Source organism: Zea mays, chromosome 5, assembly GCF_902167145.1.
Source record: "Zea mays cultivar B73 chromosome 5, Zm-B73-REFERENCE-NAM-5.0, whole genome shotgun sequence".
Taxonomy (NCBI): domain Eukaryota; kingdom Viridiplantae; phylum Streptophyta; class Magnoliopsida; order Poales; family Poaceae; genus Zea; species Zea mays.
The window spans coordinates 62,119,151-62,126,444 of NC_050100.1; positions in this window are offsets into that span (position 1 = coordinate 62,119,151).

Genomic DNA, 7,294 nt, shown 5'->3' on the forward strand with positions numbered 1-7,294 from the left:
CCGGGAGGTCTGCTCGGTGAAGGTGGCGGCGCCAGTCTACCTAGACTGGTCCGACAAGCCCATCACCTTCGGCCAGGCCGACCACCCCGACCACGTGCTGAGCCCGGGGAAATACCCGCTCGTCGTCGACCCCGTCATCAGCGACGTTAGGCTCACCAAGGTCCTGATGGATGGGGGCAGCTGCCTCAACATCATCTACGCCGAGACCCTCAAGCTCCTGCGCGTCGATCTGTCCTCCGTCCGAGCAGGCGCTGCGCCCTTCCACGGGATCATCCCTGGGAAGCGTGTCCAGCCCCTCGGACGACTCGACCTCCCCGTCTGCTTCGGAACGCCCTCCAACTTCCGAAGGGAGACTTTGACGTTCGAGGTGGTCGGGTTCCGAGGAACCTACCACGCGGTACTGGGAAGGCCATGCTACGCAAAGTTCATGGCCGTCCCCAACTACACCTACCTGAAGCTCAAGATGTCGGGCCCCAACGGGGTCATCACCATCGGCCCCACGTACAAACACGCGTTCGAATGCGACGTGGAGTGCGTGGAGTACGCCGAGGCTCTCGCCGAGTCCGAGGCTCTCATCGCCGACCTGGAGAACCTCTCCAAAGAGGTGCCAGACGTGAAGCGTCACGCCGGCAACTTCGAGCCAGCGGAAACGGTCAAGGCCGCCCCTCTCGACCCCAGTGGCGACACCTCCAAGCAGATCCAGATCGGTTCCGGGCTCGACCCCAAATAGGAAGCAGTGCTCGTCGACTTTCTCCGCGCAAACGCCGACGTCTTTGCGTGGAGTCCCTCGGACATGCCCGGCATACCGAGGGATGTCGCCGAGCACTCGCTGGATATTCGGGCCGGAGCCCGACCCGTCAGGCAGCCTCTGCGCCGATTCGACGAGGAGAAGCGCAGAGCGATAGGCGAGGAGATCCACAAGCTAATGGCAGCAGGGTTCATCAAAGAGGTATTCCATCCCGAATGGCTTGCCAACCCTGTGCTTGTGAGGAAGAAAGGGGGGAAATGGCGGATGTGCGTAGACTACACTGGTCTCAATAAAGCATGTCCGAAGGTTCCCTACCCTCTGCCTCGCATCGATCAAATCGTGGATTCCACTGCTGGGTGCGAAACCCTGTCCTTCCTTGATGCCTACTCAGGGTATCACCAAATCCAGATGAAAGAGTCCGACCAGCTCGCGACTTCTTTCATCACGCCGTTCGACATGTACTGCTATGTCACCATGCCGTTCGGTTTGAGGAATGCGGGCGCGACGTACCAGCGGTGCATGAACCATGTGTTCGGCGAACACATCGGTCGCACAGTCGAGGCCTACGTCGATGACATCGTAGTCAAGACAAGAAAGGCTTCCGACCTCCTCTCCGACCTTGAAGTGACATTCCGATGTCTCAAGGCGAAAGGAGTCAAGCTCAATCCCGAGAAGTGTGTCTTCGGGGTACCCCGGGGCATGCTCCTGGGGTTCATCGTCTCCGAGCGAGGCATCGAAGCCAACCCGGAGAAGATCGCAGCTATCACCAGCATGGGACCTATCAAGGACTTAAAAGGCATACAGAGGGTCATGGGATGCCTCGCGGCCCTGAGCCGCTTCATCTCACGCCTCGGCGAAAGAGGTCTGCCTCTGTACCGCCTCTTAAGAAAGGCCGAGTGTTTCGCTTGGACCCCTGAGGCCGAGGAAGCCCTCGGGAACCTGAAGGCGCTCCTTACAAAGGCGCCTGTCTTGGTGCCACCAGCTGATGGAGAAGCCCTCTTGGTCTACGTCGCCGCTACCACTCAGGTGGTTAGCGCCGCGATTGTAGTCGAGAGGCAAGAGGAGGGGCATGCATTGCCCGTTCAGAGGCCAGTCTACTTCGTCAGCGAAGTACTGTCCGAGACCAAGATCCGCTACCCGCAAGTTCAGAAGCTGCTGTATGCTGTGATCCTGACAAGGCGGAAGTTACGACACTACTTCGAGTCTCATCCGGTAACTGTGGTGTCATCCTTCCCCCTGGGGGAGATCATCTAGTGCCGAGAGGCTTCAGGCAGGATCGCAAAGTGGGCAGTGGAAATCATGGGCGAAACAATCTCGTTCGCCCCTCGGAAGGCCATCAAGTCCCAGGTGTTGGCGGACTTCGTGGCCGAATGGGTCGACACCCAGCTGCCGACGGCTCCGATCCAACCGGAGCTCTGGACCATGTTTTTCGACGGGTCGCTGATGAAGACGGGAGCCGGCGCGGGCCTGCTCTTCATCTCGCCCCTCGGGAAGCACCTACGCTACGTGCTCCGCCTCCATTTCCCGGCGTCCAACAATGTGGCCGAGTACGAGGCTCTGGTCAACGGGTTGCGGATCGCCATCGAGCTAGGGGTCAGACGCCTCGATGCCCGCGGTGACTCACAGCTCGTCATCGACCAAGTCATGAAGAACTCCCACTGCCGCGACCCGAAGATGGAGGCCTACTGCGATGAGGTTCGGCGCTTGGAAGACAAGTTCTTCGGGCTCGAGCTCAACCACATCGCTCGGCGCTACAATGAGACTGCGGACGAGCTGGCTAAAATAGCCTCGGGGCGAACGACGGTCCCCCCCGGACGTCTTCTCCCGGGATCTGCATCAACCCTCCGTCAAGATCGACGACGCTCCCGAGCCCGAGGCACCCTCGGCACAGCCCGAGGCACCCTCGGCTCAGCCCGAGGTACCCTCGGCCCCCGAGGGCGAGGCACTGGACGTCGAGGAAGGGCAGAGCGGGGCCACGCCTGATCGAGATTGGCAGGCCCCGTACCTGCAATATCTCCGCCGAGGAGAGCTACCCCTCGACCAAGCCGAGGCTCGGCGGGTAGCGCGACGCGCTAAGTCGTTCGTCCTGCTGGGCGATGAGGAGGAGCTCTACCACCGCAGCCCCTCGAGCGTCCTCCAGCGATGCATCTCCATCGCCGAAGGTCAGGAACTCCTGCAAGAAATACACTCGGGGGCTTGCGGCCATCATGCAGCACCCCGAGCCCTTGTCGGGAATGCTTTCCGGCAAGGCTTCTACTGGCCAACGGCGGTGGCTGACGCCACTAGAATTGTCCGCACCTGCGAAGGGGTGCCAATTCTATGCGAAGCAGACCCACCTGCCCGCTCAGGCTCTGCAGACGATACCCATCACCTGGCCCTTCGCTGTATGGGGTCTGGACCTCGTTGGTCCCTTGCAGAAGGCGCCCGGGGGCTACACGCACCTGCTGGTCGCCATCGACAAATTCTCCAAGTGGGTCGAGGTCCGACCCCTAAACAGCATCAGGTCCGAGCAGGCGGTGGCGTTCTTCACCAACATCATCCATCGCTTCGGGGTCCCAAACTCCATCATCACCGACAACGGTACCCAGTTCACCGGCAAAAAATTCCTGGATTTTTGCGAGGATCACCACATCCGGGTGGACTGGGCTGCCGTGGCTCATCCTATGTCGAATGGGCAAGTGGAGCGTGCTAACGGCATGATTCTACAAGGGCTCAAGCCCCGGATCTACAACGGCCTCAACAAGTTCGGCAAGCGATGGATGAAGGAACTCCCCTCGGTGGTCTGGAGCCTGAGGACAACGCCAAGCCGGGCCACGGGTTTCACGCTGTTCTTCCTGGTCTACGGGGCCGAGGCCATCTTGCCCACTGACCTGGAATACGGCTCCCCTAGGACGAGGGCCTACAACGATCAAAGCAACCAAGCTAGCCGAGAAGAATCACTGGACCAGCTGGAAGAGGCTCGGGACAAGGCCTTACTACACTCGACGCGGTACCAGCAGTCCCTGCGACGCTACCACGCCCGAGGGTCCGGTCCCGAGACCTCCAGGTGGGCGACCTGGTGCTTCGGCTGCGGCAAGACGCCCGAGGGAGGCACAAGCTCACGCCCCCCTGGGAGGGGCCATTCGTCATCGCCAAAGTGCTGAAGCCCGGAACATACAAGCTGGCCAACAATCAAGGCGAGATCTACGGCAACGCCTGGAACATCAAACAGCTACGTCGCTTCTACCCTTAAGATGTTTTCAAGTTGTTCATATACCTCGCACCCACGCAAAGTTTAGTCATCAAGGAAGGGTCGGCCTCGCCTCGGCAAAGCCCGACCCTCCCTCGGGGGCTAAAAGGGGGGAGACCCCCTCTGCGTCGAATTTTTCCTCGAAAAAAGATCTCTTGTTAGCAGAATTTCTTTCGTGCTTTTTGACTACTTCGAAAAGCGGATCCTGGAAACGATGGAGTACACGTAAGCAGCCAAGGCTGACCGAGCCGAGGGACTCCTACGCCTCCGGGATATGGATACCTCACTCATCACCTTCTGCGATAAGTAACTCGCGTTCGGATAAAGCGACTCCGTGGACCGAACAAGTCTTCACGTTCGGAAGCTCTTCTGCCGAGGTGGTTTTTCAAGCCTTCTCGACTGAGTCGGTGACAGGGCCTCATGGACGGGTGAAAGTACGCGTAAGCGGCAAGGCCGACCGAGCCGAGGGACTCCTACGCCTCCGGGATACGGATACCTCACTCATCACCTTCCGCGAGAAGCAACTCTCGCCCGCACAAACATCCCTGTTACCGACGAAAAAGTCCAGATGCTCGGAATAAGAGGAAAAGAGACGCAGCTTTACAAGCGCGGCGAGGGTGTGTTTTCTGGCCTCAGCGGCCGCAGAAGGCACACGCTACAAGACAATCTGATCCTGCAGGCTCGGGTCTTCACGCTGAAGGGGGTCGTAGCACCCTCGGCATCGACGACGTCTTCAGCAAGGTCCGACCCAGCCTCGGACGGCGGCGCGGTCAGGGACTTCTCCGGGAACCCGGCCCGGGCAGGCGGCTCGGCCGGTTACCCCCGGGGCCTCGGCCAACCATCTTCCAAGGGCGCCAGCCCGACCCGAGGCCTCGGCTGATCGACTCCGGTGTCGGCTCCGCTGACGAACAACCCGGCTAGGCTCCGGCCAACCAGGTTCCTATTTTCGAGCCAACTCTGCCTCTGTTCGTACTGATATCGCTACCCCCGGCCTCGGCTCATCGAAGAGCGGCCGAGGGGTCTCTTTAACTAAGCTAGAGGAGCCTCAGACAACAAGGCCGATCGAGCCGAGGGATTCCTACGCCTCCGGGATACGGATACCTCACTCGTCACCTTGACACGGGGCGACTCATGCTTGGTGAAGCGGTTCAGATAATCAACAGGCGAGACTTAGTGCTCGGAAATGAGGAAAAAACACGGCTCCGTGCCGAAGTTACATACATGTTCAGGCCTCGACAGCCACAATGAACAAAGACACTGGCATTCGAAGTGCCATTACAAACGGAACTCCGGTTCCCCCTCCGCAGGTACGAACAACCCCACTCCGAGGGGGAAGGCCTGCGGAGCAACGGAAGGCCGACGAACGGCGCGCCGTCACCTGCTCCAGCAGCAGCGACGACGACGACTTCTGCTCCGGGGGGCCGAACAGCGGCAACGCCGACCTCAAGGTGGATGCCACTGCCAGGAGGCCCCCGCCCGTGCCAAAACTCGTGAGGCAAGGACGGGCAGAAGGCCGTAGAGTTGGAGGTCAGTCCGTGGCCGGCCCTGGCTATCTCGCCGGCAGGAGAACCTCTTCAAGCTGCCGTGGCGGATGCTGGCACCGCGAGCGGCTCTGAAGCCACTCGCGCCCGAGAGCCAAGCACGGTGCAGCTGCCAGCGCCACGGACGACGACCGCCCTTCCCTCCGATCACTGAGTGAAGGAGCGGGCCGCCGCCCGCGCAAGGGCCGACCCCAACTCGGCACTCTCCCCTCCCCAGCCTTGGTGATGAAAATCCTTGAGGCTGAGGGAGGGGCAGAGGCCGCAGCCCGGCTCGCTTTCCCCCACCATCAAGCCGGAGGTCGCCCTCTCGGGTGACCGCCGGTGGAGGGGTGCGGCCGGGCTGCGTGATGAAAATCCTTGAAGCCGAACGATGGCTGAAAGGTACCAACTCCCACGGAGTTGCGTTCCTCCAACGAGGAGGCGGAAAGACGGCGGGTACCCCCCATCCCGGGGCTTGGAAGATGGAAAGACACGACGCATGAGGGAGGAAGAAGACATGGTTGCCTTCTGAAAGGGGTCGCCCTCCTTTTAAAGGCAACTCTCCCTACGTGCGCCCCCAAACGCCGCGGGCTGAGTCTTCTCCAACACGCTCCAAGGCCCACCCCTGCGACTCGGGGGCTGGGTCCCGCACGTCATGCAGACCGGCTCAGAAGCAGAAGAAGCCAAACCGCCGCGCGTGGTGCGCACAACCGCCCAGCGGTTACAAGCGACCCCCCACTTTTGCCCAGACCAACGGGCGAAGGGGCGGGCAGCCATGCAGGCGGCATGCAACCGCGCCAGGTGGACGCGCTTCTCCGACTTCTGACACGCCAGCTTGGAGGCTCAGGCCCACGCGTCACGCAACCAGCGCGCCAGTTGCTGCATGCAAGCAACCGCACCGCCACTTGTGCCACCGTCGCACCTCTTCGGTTGCGGAGCCTATGCCGCGACTCGAGGCGACCTAGCGCACGACCCGGCGGCGCCAGCCTGGCGCGACGGTCAATGCGGCCGAATGAGGGCCGGCAATAATGACGGTGGCAGGCGGGCGGGAGCAGCAGTCACGTCGTCAGCCAGGCTCACGTCCCATCCAGGGGCAGCGAGAGAGCCTCCTCCCACGGCGTGAAGACGGTGCGCCCGTGATCCGTTCCTCGAACGGCTCGCGCACGCGCAACGACCGCCCCGCCAACCACTCGCCCCGTCGCATTAACTCCGCGGCGAGACAGGCGGCGTTTCCGGCGGGAGAAGCGGACGACGCTTCGCCTTCGCCGTAATGACCGCGCCAAAAAAGGTACGCCACGTCGTTCAATTTCGTATCCTTTTCCTTTTTTCCTCTTTCTCAATCTCTTGCAACAGGGACCGGGAAAGGGGGATACCCCGAAAAGGATCCTTCCCTGTGAAGGAACCGGGCTCCGAGCCCCCCCTATTGATCAGAGGTTCGAAGGCTGGCCCTCCGAAGGGTTCAACAGTCGCCTCAGATCGCGTGGGCCCGACACCCACTACTGGTCAGGGGTTCGAAGGCCAGCCCCCCGAAGGGCTCCATGGCCGCCTCAGGCTACTCGGGCTCCGCGCCCATTACTGATAAGAGGTTCGAAGGCTGGCCCCCGAAGGGTTCACAGTCGCCTCAGACGCCGAGCGAGGGATGACCAGGGGTACGTTCGATACATAACCGAGGCTCGGGCTGCGCTCCCGAGGTACCATAGGACATTTCCGAGACCAGCGGGAGCGATCTTGTAACGGAATCCCATCGGAGGGAGGCATCGAGCCCTCGGACCCCGTCGCCAGGGGACCGGGTCCGGC